The sequence below is a fragment of the Dendrobates tinctorius genome, unplaced genomic scaffold (assembly GCF_039654945.1).
Source record: "Dendrobates tinctorius isolate UK_male_01 unplaced genomic scaffold, ASM3965494v1 ptg000189l, whole genome shotgun sequence".
Lineage (NCBI taxonomy): Eukaryota > Metazoa > Chordata > Amphibia > Anura > Dendrobatidae > Dendrobates > Dendrobates tinctorius.
In genome coordinates this window covers 12,200,872-12,216,140 of record NW_027361856.1, presented here as the reverse complement: position 1 = coordinate 12,216,140, position 15,269 = coordinate 12,200,872, and the positions used below count along the sequence as shown (strand labels likewise).

Here is a 15,269-nt window from a genome sequence, read left to right as displayed (position 1 = left end):
GTGTTACGGCGCTCCTTGGTGGTACATGGTGGCTCCTTGATGATATAAGATGGGTCCCTGGTAGTTAACGGCAGCTCCCTAGTAGTATACAGTTGCTCCTTGGTGGTATACGCCGGAACTCTACTAGTATAAGGCAGCTCCCTGGTAGTATACAGTGGTTCCTTGGTGGTATGTGGCGGGTTCCTGGTAGTATACAGCAGCTGCCTGGTAGCATACAGAAGCTCCCTGGTATTTATCGGTGGCTTTGGTAGTAAACGGTGGCTCCTTGGTAGTGTACGGCGGGTACCTAGTAGTATACGGCACATCTCTCTACAGTATCGGTGTTATCGCCTCACAACAAGGGTGTATAACATGAATATCCCGTCACAGGCAGGTCACCTGGCGGCCATTTTGTACTGTGTGTATTTCACCAGTCAGAAGCAGTAATGATAAACACCATGGCAGCCATGTCAGGTGTTTACACAGCACAAGATGGCTGCCCCGCCTCACGACATGCTGCTCGCAGCACTCACCGGTGGGGGCACACTACATATAATAATAGGTCAAGTAGTGAGCAATGGGGTGGTCTCTTCAAATATAGGCCCACCACATACTAGTCATGGTGGCTGGGCCCCTGCTTATTAGTGCAGGCCAGTGGCTGCCTCCTGTCAGGGTCACACATTTGGGGTGTTGTGGGAGATTTGTCGGTTCAGCAGAGGGGGTATTATATTGTAAGTTCCTCCCTCTTTAGGGAGGAAGAATACATCCTGCGCAGGCGTAGTAGTAAAAATGCTGCGAGGGCGGGGCCATCGGCAATGACGTCAATTACCGCTCCAGTCTCTCTACCACTCAGCAAGCGTTGAGGAAATGACGCCACGATATTCATCCGCCGTGAAAGCACCGTGTTCCTCCGCTCGCCCCTCTTTGTACGCAGTGCGCCTGGTGGCGGGTGTGAGGCGGCGGAGGGAGCCCTGGGTGACACTAAGCTTACGACCGAGGAGAGGAATCCCTGGCGAGGAGGAGGTGAGATGATGGAGCAGATGCGGAGCAGCCGGGAAAGGCACAATGTGGGGTTAGGGCTGCAAGACCAAGGCGAATCAGGCCGAGGTGTAGCCCTCCGCTGCTGCCGCCATGTTGCTCTTGGGGACTATTTTGCAGGGAGGAGCGTGTTTTGGTGGCCCGTAGAGGAAGTGAATGAGGGCCCCTATAGAAACGCATCCTCCTGTACGGACCTGTGCAGCAGAAGCACCTGAGGGGTGGACAGCAACTACCAGCTGGGGGGAGAGAGCAGAGGGAACAATATGCAGCCGGGGGCCAGAAGACCTGATGCACCCAGGACCAAGTGACCAGACGCGCCTCGGCGGAGGCCAGGTGACCAGACGCGCCTCGGCGGAGGCCAGGTGACCAGACGCGCCTCGGCGGAGGCCAGGTGACCAGACGCGCCTCGGCGGAGGCCAGGTGACCAGACGCGCCTCGGCGGAGGCCAGGTGACCAGACGCGCCTCGGCGGAGGCCAGGTGACCAGACGCGCCTCGGCGGAGGCCAGGTGACCAGACGCGCCTCGGCGGAGGCCAGGTGACCAGACGCGCCTCGGCGGAGGCCAGGTGACGAGACGCGCATTCGGCCTCGGTGGAAAGGAAGACTGAGATTTACCCTCTGCTGCAGAGGATAAGTTCATCAGCTTTACCGGCTTCAGAAACCAAAAATTCACTGCCCATTAGGTAAACTGTCCTCATAAATGATGCAAATGCCTCTTCACATCTGTCAAGAGGAGACAGTGTGAAGTGGCCTTTATAGTCAAATTGCTATGTTCTGCAGAGATCGCTAGCCCATCTGCTCTGCACTAAGTGGGACCATCAGTGACTCAGAACAGGCGATGTGACCAACAAGGAGAGGAATGAAGCCTGTGCAATGACACGGCCTCAACCCAATGGTAGGGGTGAAGCCATAGAAGCCAGCAAGCGCTCGACACCTTAGAAATCCTTCATGACTGTTGGAAGACTCCACATGCGACCTGATGAGGCTGCAGAGAAGCCGAGGGGTGTTGTAATTATGTCATCAGAGTAATAAGGGGGCACATGAGGGATCTGAGATGTCACCCTCCCTGTTTGCAAATGTGTTCCTTACTGTCTCGTTTTACTGCTTTCAGTCTGAACCTACAATGTACACGTTCCAATAAGGACAAGGGAAAACCATTACATGAGCGGGGCGTCAGAACTTTCCACCGGTTGTATAACTGGTTTATTGATCTTTTATTTTTCCTCTTTTTCTTTAGATTTGAAGCAAATATCTGAAATCTTCTGGAAACCCACAGACCTTTGATCCGAGGTAATGGAGAATAAGTGAGGGTTGCGGGTGCAGGACTCCAGAAGGAGGTTGAAAATGATCCTGTGGCCCACATTTCTAGATTTGGAAGCCTGATATGTGTATATGTACAGTGCTCAGCATAAATGAGGACACCCCAACAGATTTGTCTGAAAGCCTTTAGTTTACCTTCAGGATGAACATATGCTATGGACACTGTACTCCATTGATTGCAAGCAAGATTATTTTGCAATCAAAAGTAAATTTCCTGACAAATGAAAGTCTTGGGAGAAAAGCTAAAGTTTAGGCGATAATCTTCTAATTAACAAGAATTCGCCCCCGGATCAGTCTTAACCCTTTTCGTACGTTGGGCATAATAGTATGCCCACATCAGACTCCCCCCTGTTTGGTACGGGCTGATTTATACAGCTGACATGGAACCGCGATCCACCTGCGGCTGTTAACTAGTTAAATGCTGCTGTCAATTTCTAACAGCGGCATTTAACTTGCGCTTACCGGAAGCGCGTCCTTTATCCTGCCCATCGGTGACCCTGTCACATGATCGCAGGTCACCGATGAGTCGGTGTCAGAAAAATGTTATTGCCTAAATAACCCAAACACTCATCCAGATCTGCCTGTTGCATCTCCTTGGTTTGTCAATGACATGCTTCACAAACGATTCCCTCCCTCTCTCTGCTCTGTGAGACACTATCCCTCCCCCCTTACCTTCAACACATGGTCATTTTATGACCTTGACTAGTTAAAAGCAGTTCTTCACGCCATGGATTTAAACTATCCTTTGTCTATTCAAGCTCAAATTTAATAACACACAATAATCCTAGAGGCAGGAAACATGTTTTTAGAATCTGTATAATTAAAGCTGCGCCCGACAGCATTTTACGACTTCTAGGGTCACCAGAAACCGTCATGTTTGGTCTTAAATGAAAGATAATTTCATAAGAGAAAATATAATCCCCCTGCCATCACTCTGAGCCCTCCCCCCAGCCAGAGATGTGGAGAGTAGAAGGTTTTTAATAACTCTTCAAAAAGGGGCGTACATTCTGACTCAGCCCCCAGTGAGGTCAGCAGGAGAAAAGCATAAAGTTCAGACGCTCATTTGGTGGGGCTGTCAGATGCCAGGAGTGCCAGCTAAGAAGCTGTGCGGATGGACCATTCTCCGTAGGGAAGGCGCACCTCCCTTTATCAACACGTCATATCGGTGACTGAGATAGAGTAAGTTTCTTATTTTAATCCCTTTTACTTGTAACTGTACATACTGTATTTTGTCTCTTTTTGTAATATATTTTGTAAACACTGCCTATCTTTTTCTGGAGTAGACTTTAACCAAATTTACTAGTTTGTTCTTTTGGCTCTATGATCGAACCAACATGTCCTCCGCTCCAAATCACGCTACCTGAGGGTTGGTGCCTGACCCAATATAGGCTTTAGTATCAAACGAGGAACTGGTGGCAGCAAAGTGTCCTGGTGGTATTGGGAAACCCTGGCAGTGATGGATCGAAGGTTTGTGTGTGTATTTCCTGCCTGAGACTGGTGAGATATACCGCTCTCACTGCAGAGTGCCCGATAGCCAGTACACGACCAGGCAGCCTTTCCGACGACTACTTAACCTAGGTGTCGTTCCTGGACTGACCTGAGGGTAAGGGGGGGGGGGGGCAGAGAGCTGCAAGTTCCTAACCAAAACTGGAAAGTTGGTCAGTTGAAATCCGTGAAAAAATGGAAAAGACGAATCCGTTCCGTTGTGGCTGGCCCAACGTATGCCACCGGACCGTTGATTTGACGGATCCGCTGAAGTCGGAAATTTAAAGGAACTGCAGCCAGAGAGAGAGAATTTTTCCTGCCGCCAGAACGGGATTTGGAGTTAAATTTCTGGAGAGGAAATTCTTCCGGGCATGCTCAGTGTGAAAAAGCAGATCCGTGCAGAGAAAAAAACGTTTCATTGTCCATCCACTCAAGTAAGCAGATGCCAAAATTTTGGCGGATCCATCAAAAAACGGATCCAACGGATGACCATCCGTCAAAATCCGCCGCTAATGCAAGTCAATGGGAAAAAAACGGATCCGCCAAAAAAATGGTGGATTCATTTTTTTTTTTTTTTGCAAAACGGTGGATTTTGACTGATAGAAACAAACGGAAGAGTGAAACATGCCTTAGCTACATCGGGGGTCTCCAAACGCAACATGGCACCTGCCATTGATTCCAGCCAATTTTGCATTCAAAAAGTAAAACGGTGCTCCCTCCCTTCTGAGCCCTGCCGTACGCCCAGTGGCTTTCACCCACATATTGGCGTACTCAGGAGAAATTGCACAACAAATTTTGTGGTCCATTTTCTCCTGTTACCCTTGTAAAAATAAGTTTGGGTCCATAGTAAATTTTTTGTGAAAAAAGTAAAATATTTAATTTTTCCTTCCTTATTGATTTAGTTCTTGTGAAGCACCTGAAAGGTTAATAAACTTCTTGAATGTGGTTTTGAGCACTTTAACGGGGGCAGTTTTTAGAATGGTGTCACTTTGTGGTATTTTCTGTCATATTGACTCCCCCAAACTCACTTCAAATGTGAGGTGGTCCCTAAAAAGGTTTTGTACATTTTCTTGGAAAAATGAGAAATCACTGTTCACCTTTTAACCCTTTTAACTTTCTAACACAAAAAAATTGTTTCCAAATTTGTGCTGATGTAAAGTTGACATGTGGGAAGTGTTATTAACCCCTTTGAGACCTAGCCTTTTTCGTTTTTGCGTTTGTTTTTCGCTCCCCTTCTTCCCAGGGCCATAACTTTTTTTATTTTACCGTAAATATGGCCATACTAGGGCTTTATTTTTGCTGGACAAATTCTACTATTGAACGACACAATTGGTTTTACCATATCGTATTCTCAAAAATGGGGGGGGGGGGAAATTCCAAGTGCGGTGTCATTGCAAAAAAAAGTGCAATTCCACAACAGGTTTTTGTATTTTTTTTTTTTTACAGTGTTCACCGACTGCTAAAACTGACCTGCCATTCTGATTCTCCAGTTCATTACGAGTTCATAGACACCAAACATGTCTAGGTTCTTTTTTAAGTGGTGAATAAAAGTCCAAAGTTTGTTTAAAAAAAAAAAAAAATATTGCGCCATTTTCTGAGACCCGTAGCGTCTCCATCTTTCGATTTTTCGTGATCTCGGGTTGGGTGAGGGCTTATTTTTTGCATGCTGAGCTGCCGTTTTTATTGATACCATTTTGGTGCAGATATAATATTTTGATTGCCCGTTATTGCATTTTAATGCAATGTTGCGGCGACCAAAAAAGTGTAATTCTGTCATTTTGACTTTCTTGCTACGCCGTTTAGCGGCCAGGTTAATCCTCTTTTTTTTTTTTTTTTTTTATTGATCGGGCTATTCTGAACGCAGCTAAACAAAATGTGTATTTTTATTTTTTTTTAATTTTGAATGGGGCAAAAGGGGGCTGATACTTTTTTTTACTATAATATTATTATTTATTTTTTTTTTTTATTAAAACTTTTTTTTTACTTTTGCCATGTTTCAAGTCTCTATGGGAGACTAGAAGGTGCCATAATCTGATCAGTTCTGCTACTTACCAGCGATGATCAGATCACCTGAATGTAGGAGAATGCCTCACTTGCTATGAACACTGATAACCGGGCGGCGCTCACAGCAAGCCGGCAGTGACAACCATAGAGATCTCCAGGGGACCTCTGCTTGACGTGCCAACCCACCGGTGACCCAAGATAATGTGACTGGTCTCCGGTGGGCGGAGACAAGCATGTGTTAAATCATAGAATCGTAGAGTTGGAAGGGACCTCCTGGGGCATATGTCCAACCCCCTGCTCAAAGCAGGATTCGCTAAATCATCCCAGACAGATGTCTGTCAAGCCTCTGTTTAAAGACTACTATTGAAGGAGAACTCACCACCTCTCGTGGCAGCCTGTTCCACTCATTGATCACTCTAACTGTCAAAGTTTTTTTCTAATATCTAATCTGTGTCTCTTCCCATTCAGTTTCATCCCATTGCTTCTAGTCTTTCCTTGTGCAAATGAGAATAAAGATGATCCTTCTACAATGTGACAGCCCTTGAGATATTTGTAGACAGCTATTAAGTCTCCTCTCAGTCTTCTCTTCTGCAAGCTAAATATTCCCAAATCCTGTAACCTTTCCTCATAAGACAGGGTTTGCAGACCGGTCACCATTCTGGTTGCTCTTTTCTGAACTTGCTCCAGTTTGATGTCTTTTTTTTAAAATGTGGTGCCCAAAACTGGACACAGTATTTCAGATGAGGTCTGACCAAAGTGGAGTAGAGGGCAATAATGACTTCACGTGATCTAGACTGTATGCTTCTGTTAATACATCGTAGAATTGCATTTGCCTTTTTTGCTGCTGCATCACACTGTTGACTCATATTCAGTCTGTGATCTATTAGTATACCCAAGTCTTTTTCACATGTGCTGTTGCTTAGCCCTATTCCTCCCATTCTGTATATGCTTTTTTCATTTTTATTGCCCAGATGTAGTACTTTGCATTTTTCCCTGTTAAAAACTATTCTGTTAGTTGCTGCCCACTTCTCCAGTTTATTTATATCTTTTTGAATCCTCTCTCTCTCTTCTCTGGTATTAGCTATCCCTCCTAGCTTTGTGTCATCAGCAAATTTAATCAGTTTACCCTCAATTCCTTCATCTAAATCATTGATAAAGATGTTGAACAATACAGGGCCCAGGACAGAGCCCTGTGGTACCCCACTTGAGACATTCTTCCAACTGGATGTGCAGCCATTTACGACCACTCTTTGGGTCCGATCACTAAGCCAGTTATGAATCCACCTACCAGTTGCCTTGTCCATTCCATACTTAGTCATTTTTACAATAAGGATTGTGTGAGATACTTTGTCAAATGCTTTGCTGAAGTCAAGATATACTATACAGCATTTCCCTGATCCACCCAATCAGTGATTCTGTCATAGAATGAAATTAAGTTAGTCTGACATGACTTATTAGTTACAAACCCATGCTGACTCTGTTTAATCACTTCATTCTTATCCAGGTACTTACATACATGTTGTTTAATAATTTGTTCGAAGATCTTTCCTGGTATAGAAGTCAGACTCACCGGCCTATAGTTGCCTGGGTCCACCTTCTTCCCCTTTTTGAAGATAGGAACAACATTTGCTCTTCTCCAGTCTTTTAGGACTTCTCCTGTTCTCCAAGAATTTTCAAAGATTATGGAGAGGGGGTTCAAAAATTTCTTCTGCTATCTCCTTCAGTACTCTGGGATGTAATTCATCTGGACCTGGTGACTTGAATTCATTTAGGTTAGCTAAGTGTTTCCTCACTATTTTTCTGTTTATAGATATCCTGGATTCTTCTATTCCCTTAATGGAACAGTGAAGAACAGTTGATGTTACATTTCCTTTGTGAGAGAAAACAGATGCAAAATAGGAATTTAAAAGTTCGGCTTTCTCATTGTCCTGTCTTACCATTTCATCATTTTCATCCTGTAAAAATCCTATAGCATCTTTGACTTTTCCTTTACTTTTGACATATCCCCAAAATCCTTTATTCTTGCTTTTGATGTCTCTTGCAAGCTTCAATTCATTGTCAGCTTTAATAATCTGATTTGTGCCCTGCAAGTTCTGCAGACAGCATTATATTCTTCTTTAGATATGCCTCCCTGTTGTGAGTTCATTCTCTGGTTCACCAGTTGTGAGTTCCTTCTGGACTCCCTCTGGTGGTGACGGGAGGTGGTGCGGCTGGTCTGATCGGTGGAGATCTGTCACCTGAGAATGAGGATGACGATTGGATCTCAGGATTCTCAGATTGGATTTAAGACAGCCGACGCCCTATTCAGTTGCTGGTGATTCCTTCTGGCTTGTCAGCTCTTGGCTTTCAGGTCTGTTCCAGTCATCTAAAGTTAAGTTTTTCTGCTAATATTCACACTTGATTTTGTTGGTCTATTCAGTTTTTTGTGAGGTCTGCCAGCCCCGGCTGGGGGCTGAGCTGAATTTCCACTCTCATTTATCAGTATTTTGCCAATTGGCTTTTTGTCCCTTACTAGTTCGGTCTCTTTTTGCTCTGTCTCAGAATATTTCAGAGTGCTGATATAGTGGGAGAAGTCTAGTGACTTCAGGGTTAATTTTGCTATCAGAAGTGTTGGACATTATTTTTGTAGGGTTTTTTGCAGGTTGCAGACAGTGTCTTCTCTTTCCTTTCCTGTCTAGTTAGTTAGTTTGGGCCCCATCATTTGCTCAGGATATTTTCCTGCCTGTGTTTGTGCCTTCATCTTGTTTCACCGTCAATACATGTGTGGGGGCTATCTATTCCTTTGGGGTCTGCTCTGGGGCAGTTAGTTTTCCCTTTTCTTGCTTTAGGCTTATGTAGTCCTCCGGCCGTGACGAGGCGTCTAGGTGCATCGTAGGCACGCTCCACGGCTACTGCTAGTTGTGTGGTAAGATCAGGGATCTGCAATCCGCATAGTTACCAACCACTCTGGTTTCCTGTGGCTTAGCTTGTTTTGCTTTTTCCTCCTCAGTGACCCATTCATAACACCTCCCTCTTTCCATTTTATAAACATTTCATTCTTCCTTTTTAGCATGTGCTTAAGTTCTGTGTTCATCCATCCTGGTTTCCTTAAATGCTTCCTATTCTTCCCTCTTTTCGGAATTGTTAACAATTGTGCTTTGAGAATTTCATTTTTCAAGATTTCCCATCCTTCCTGGACATTTTTGTCCTTAAGGATATCCAGCCATTGGATCCCTCCAATTCTCTTTCTGAATCCCTTAAAATCTGTCTTTCTGAAATCTAACCTTGACGTCTGAGTCCTCACAGGTCTTCCTCCTCTAGTTATCTAAAATTCTAAAATAGCATGGTCGCTACCTCCTAGGGTCCCATCCGCTTTTACCTCCTCAACCATTTCCTCCCTGTTCATAAGGATTAGACCCAAGGTAGCAGTTCCCCTTGTTTTCTCCCCTACCTTTTGGAAGATAAAGTCGTCAGCAAGAGAGGATAAGAGTTTCCTTGCCCTGTTAGTTTTGCCTGAGAGAGATTCCCAACAAATGTCAGGATAGCTGAAATCTCCCATGACAACTGTCATATTTCTCTTTCCCCCATGACGGCACCACGGAGAGGGGGGATCCGCCCCATGGGGACAGGAAACCTACAGATAAAAAGGCGGTACCTCTCTCCCGCATCAGTTGGTTTCCTGTCCCCATAGGGAACCTACGGACTCGCCAATCTTCTTTGATGTCGGGGCTGACCAGTCCGGGGGATGACAGCGGGGGTTCCCTGTCCCGGCTGGGGTGGTGACCAGAGGCGCCACCGCCGGAGGTCAGCGGGCTTCCAAGGTGTGCAGGGGGGGAGAGGCGGCAGAATACACTCCAGAAGACCGCCTCTACCTGGATTAGATGGCCGGGTGCATGAGGAGGCCGCAGGAACACACTCCAGGGACAGCGGCGCAGGAAGTATCCGGTGGAGCCGGGGCGCCGCGAAGCATCCCTGGGAGCGGGCCCTATGCCGCCGCCACCAACGCAATGCATCTCTGGGACCAATCTCAGTGCGCACGTGCGGGGGCGGGATCGAATGACGTCGGCGCCGGGTGCAGTGCAATGCATCCCTGGGAGCCTGGAGTGCCAGGTAGGGGTGGCGTGCACCTAGGGAAAGGGGGAAAAAAACCTTCCCCCAAGTGGCAGTGGCCGGAAGGGGAGCGGCCATATTTAAAGAAACCAGCAGACAAAAGACGGCTGCATCTGCTGGGAGCATGAGTGAGCCTCCAGAAGAGCAACCGCAGCTGGATATGTCCTCCCGACAGGGCGGCAGCCGCGGCAATCACCCCAACAGCAGCAACGAGAAGGATCCCAAGGAACAGCCACAGCGACACAGCAGCAGCCGCTCTGAATCCCGTCGCAGCAAAGAGTCCAGTGGGGCAGTGGCCCCAAAAGACAAGATTTCGGCAGATCTGGTGGTCCCTCCAGATCTGGTATCCTTCTTCGGCCTGGTTGATAAGTGGACTACGTGAATGTACAAGCTGTAACTAGGGCCTGTCCTCTTTTAGGGGAAGAAGTGCATGCAGAAGGCCAACCACAAGATTTGCCCACTTTGTAAAGCGCTTCCCACGGGGTGGGTGAAAAGGCTCTGCCAAGCGTGCATTGATCACACAATTTGTAAAGAATCTCCAAGGTTCGCCTCCGACCTTAGGGCCCTAATCAAACACCAGGTAGAAAACACCGTTAAAACCCTCCAGGGAGGAAGTAAAAAGCATAGCAAGGCTAAAACGAGGGACCCCGAATCAGACCTCAGCGATAGGGAGAGCAAACCTTCAACATCAAACTCTGACAGCTCAGCATCCGACTCTTTGTCCTCTGAAGAGGGGGGGTCGCAGCTGTTTCCCTATTGAGGAAACGGATAATTTAGTAAAAGCAGAACCACTATGGGGCTGGTAGACACCAGACCCAAAAGAACTATCCAGGATGCCATGTTCAGCGGGTTGGAACAAAAAAAGAGAAGAGCATTCCCCATGAACAAGAAAATCCAAGCACTAATTCAGAGAGAATGGAAAAGGCCAGAAAAAAGGGCCTCCTGGCTCCAAAAGGGAAATATCCCTTTGAAGACCCAAGCTGCTCATATTGGGAGAAAGCGCCAACGGTAGATGTAGCCATAGCAAAAGCCTAGAAAAAATTCGCTCTGCCGTTTGAGGATATGGGAACATTAAAAGATCCCATGGACAAAAAAGCAGAAACATTCCTAAAAGGTTCATGGGAGGCAGCCTGAGGACTGAAACCCGCCATAGCTGCCACATGCATAGCAAGAGCCTTGATGGTGTGGTTAGATCAGTTGGAGGACCAACTGAAGAACAAAACCTCAAGAAGCGCGATTTTAGACTCCGTCCCATTGATGAGAGTAGCGGCGGCCTTTCTGGCGGATGCATCCGCAGATTCAATCCGACTGACAGCCAGGGCAGCTTCATTTTCGAATGCGGCAAGGAGAGCTCTCTGGCTCAAATGCTGGACGGGGGGACCTGCAGACAAAATCCAAACTTTGCTCTATCCCCTGTGAAGGCGAATTTCTTTTCTGCCCCACATTAGATGATATCCTTGACAAAGCAGGGGATAAAAAGAAGTCTTTCCCCAACCAGTCCAATTTTCCCTTCAAACGTTTTCGGAGCAGGAAATTTTATCCAGAGAAAGCCGCCTAAAAACTCCCAGGATAAGTGGGAGGACAGGAGAGGAAAAGGGAAAGGGTTCATGTTCGGGAAACCAGCGGACCAGAAACAACCCCAATGAAGGTGTCGCCCAGGTAGGAGGAAGATTGGGCCACTTCTTCCCAACCTGGGAAAAGATATCAAACAGTTCCTGGATCTTAAATGTGGTTAAAAACAGGCCTCAAATTAAACTTCCACACCTCACCCAAACCCTCTTTTGTAGTGACCCCCGCAGAGACGGTCAGCGAAAGAGCAAGACGTGGTCCAACAAGAGATTCAGACCCTGGTGGAGAAATCGGTGCTACAAGAGGTCCCCCACCGGGAAAAAGGAGAAGGCTTCTATTCCCCTATCTTCCTAAGAAGGAAGCCAGACGGGACATTCAGGACGATGATAAACCTGAAAAGGTTAAACAAGTGCCTAATAATCCATCCATTCAAAATGGAAACAATAAAATCTGCAGTAAAAATGCTATTTCCAGCCTGTTACATAATGGTACTTGACCTAAAAGACTCGTACCATCACATCCCAATACACACGGACTACCGCAAGTATCTCAGGATAGCAGTCACTATAAGGGGGGAGATAAGGCACTACCAATTCAAGGCTCTCCCATTCGGGCTGGCCATCGCTCCGAGAGTCTTCACAAAAATCGTAGCGGAAGTCATGGCACATTTAAGGGAACAGGACATGCTTATAGTCCCATACTTGGATGACTTTCTAGTGATAGACCACTCCCCTTCTCACTGCAGGGATCAGCTGAACAGGACTATGGAGGCACTGACCAGCCTAGGTTGGCTGCTAAATCTGCCAAAACCTCGGATGGTTCCGAGCCAAGTACAAGAGTACCTGGGCATTACCATAGACTCGCTCAGACAAGAGTGCTGTCTCCCAGAAGGGAAAGTGATACACATGAAACAGATAGCGACAGGGGCAAAAACTCACACAGCGACAACTGAGTAAGGCCATGTCCCTGCTCGGCTCAATGACAGCCTGCATCCGGGCTGTGCAGTGGGCCCAAGCCCACACAAGGAATCTCCAGTGGGAGATACTGGCCGCAGAGGTTTCTCTTCAAGGAGATTTAGAAGGGCGATTAGACATCTCACCCGAAACAGCTCTCACTGCAGTGGTGGACAGAGCCATCCAACCAATCCCGGGGGGTGCCTTGGGTATTACCGATATCTCGAGTCCTTACCACAGATGCAAGCCCCAGGGGGTGGGGGGCTCACTTAGACAACCAGGCAGCACAAGGGGTCTGGACGGAGGGCGAAGAAGCAGCCTCCTCAAACATGATGGAGCTCTTAGAGGTAAAACTCGCCCTCCTGTATTTTCTGGGCTCCCTCAGGTCCCACCACGTAAGGGTGTTTTTGGACAACCGCACAGTAGTTGCTTACTTGAACCATCAGGGGGGTACAAGATCCCGCGCCCTAAGGGAAGTGACCAAATCAATCTTCCAGTTGGCAGAAGAAAATCTCAGCTCACTACACATAAAAGGGGCAGACAATGTAACGGCAGACTTCCTAAGTCGCACACAGCTAAGACAGGGGGAATGGGAGTTGAATCAGGAAATTTTTACTCAGATCACGAAGCTATGGGGGAAACCCAACATAGATCTATTCGCCAACAGGACAAACCGGAAGGTGAGAACCTTTTGCTCCATAGACCCCTCCGGGAACCCGGTAGCCCTGGATGCCCTCATGATCCCCTGGCACTTCCCCCTTGCTTATGCGTTTCCACCAATAGCCTTAATTCCATCAGTTCTGAGGAAGATTCGGGAGGACAAAGCAAGGGTAATACTAATAGCCCCCTTCTGGCCGAGAAGGACGTGGTTCTCGTGGTTGAGGAGAATGCCCTTCTCTGACCCTTGGGTTCTGGATATCCCGAACTTACTCTCCCAGGGCCCAGTAATGCACCCTCAGGTGAAGTACCTACATATGACGGCCTGGAATTTGAAAGGGCTCTGTTGAGCAGCAGAGGCTTCTCCAAAAATTTGGTGTCCACTCTCCTATGGAGTAGGAAATCGGTAACCACTAACTGTACGGGAGGATCTGGAGGAAGTTCCTCTCAGTATCAAACACCAGGGCAGGGGGGTGGTACCTCTATCTAAGATCTTGGAGTTCCTGCAGAAGGGCTTAGAGCAAGGGTTAGCTACCAGCATATTGAAAGTTCAGGTGGCGGCCCTAGGGGCCCTTTACAACTATGACTTGGCAGGGAACCGTTGGGTGGCCAGGTTCATTAAGGCAGCTGGTAGATCCAGACCTCTGCCTTCCCTAAACACTCCTCCCTGGGATCTAAACTTGGTCCTCTCAGCCCTGTCCAAACCTTCCTTTGAACCGTTACAAGAGGCCCCACTAAAACTGATATCACTCAAGACCTCCCTCCTGATAGCCCTGACATCGGCCCGTAGAATCAGTGATATCCAGGCCCTGTCAGCCTTCCCTCCGTTTACACAGATCCTAGATGACAGGGTGGTACTTAGAACAGACCCAGCCTACCTGCCGAAGGTAGCATCCCAATTCAACAGAACTCAGGAAATCTCCCTCCCCTCCTTTTGCCCCAATCCCAAAAACGGTGAAGAAGTGTTACACACATTAGATGTGAGAAGATGCCTAATTGAGTACCTAGCGGCCACCAGGGATTGTAGAAAGGATAGGTCTCTTTTTGTTTGCTTCCAGGGACCAAGAAAGGGGCGAAAGGCATATCGAAGGGCATGCTGGCGAGGTGGATAAGAGACGCCATCACCTTGTTGTACTCGTCGCAGGGGGCGGATGTCCCAGACAGAATAACAGGCCATTCTACAAGAGCGGTGTCAACTTCCTGGGCAGAGAGAGCAGGCATCTCCATTGAGCAGATATGTAGAGCCGACACTTGGTCATCTCCCTCAACTTTCTTTAACCACTATCGGCTGGACCTAGCCACCTCCTCAGATTTAACCTTTGATAGAAGGGTGCTGGAGGCAGTGGTCCCCCCCTGATAGTCTCTGCAATTCTCTCCGTGGTGCCGTCATGGGGGAAAGAGAAAATCGTAGTTACTTACCGTTAACGGTATTTCTCTGAGCCCATGATGGCATCCGTATATTCCCTCCCTACACGCGTGGGTGCGCACTTATTGTAAATACAGTTTAGTCAGAAAGTCACGTGGTGTCTCCTCTACGCAGTTTAGTGATTATAGAAATTTCCTTTTTTTTTTCTTAAAGTTGTTGTGTTCGTATTAGGCCGAAGTTCCGTTAATGCTCTGTAAAACAACTGATGAGGAAGAGAGGTACCGCCTTTTTATCTGTAGGTTCCCTGTCCCCATGGGGCGGATCCCCTCTCTCTTTGGTGCCATCATGGGCTCAGAGAAATACCGTTAACGGTAAGTAACTACGCTTTTTTGGAGAACTTGGCCATTTGATGCATAAAGAGTTCATCCATATCTTCAGCTTGTACAGGCGGCCTGTAGTAAATGCCTACAATGGTGTCCTTTCCATTGTCCTTGTAATCTTACCCAAACAGTTTCCACAGAACTCAGTCTCTCTGAAGCTTCAATCTCTGTGCAGATATACGCGTTTCTAACATACAATGTGACACCTCATTTATCAAGTCTGTTTCTTGCAAATAAGTTGTATCCTAGCCTTGTATTCCAATCATGTGTATTGTCCCACCAAGTTTCAGTGATTCCAATGACATCATATTTCTTTTCCTGCGTTAGTAGTTCCAATTCTCCTTGTTTGTTGCCCATGCTTTGTGCATTAGTATAGATACATTTTAGTTTGTGATTGGTTTGTTTCTCTTTCTCCAATATTTTTATTATT

At 47.1% G+C, this 15,269-nt stretch overlaps 1 protein-coding gene across 3 annotated transcripts in view; it reads left to right on the top strand.

The window, feature by feature from the left end:
• Window positions 1-825: 825 nt before the first annotated feature.
• Window positions 826-15,269, top strand: part of POGZ (pogo transposable element derived with ZNF domain) — a 30,597-nt gene continuing 16,153 nt past the window's right edge. For 2 of the 3 annotated variants that reach the window (XM_073552415.1, XM_073552414.1), the window contains exons 1-2: window positions 826-1,002; window positions 2,254-2,306. The gene's annotated coding sequence lies outside the window, so the exon portion shown is untranslated. The remainder of the gene's footprint in view (window positions 1,003-2,253; window positions 2,307-15,269) is intronic. The other variant, XM_073552413.1, reaches the window with a different exon arrangement.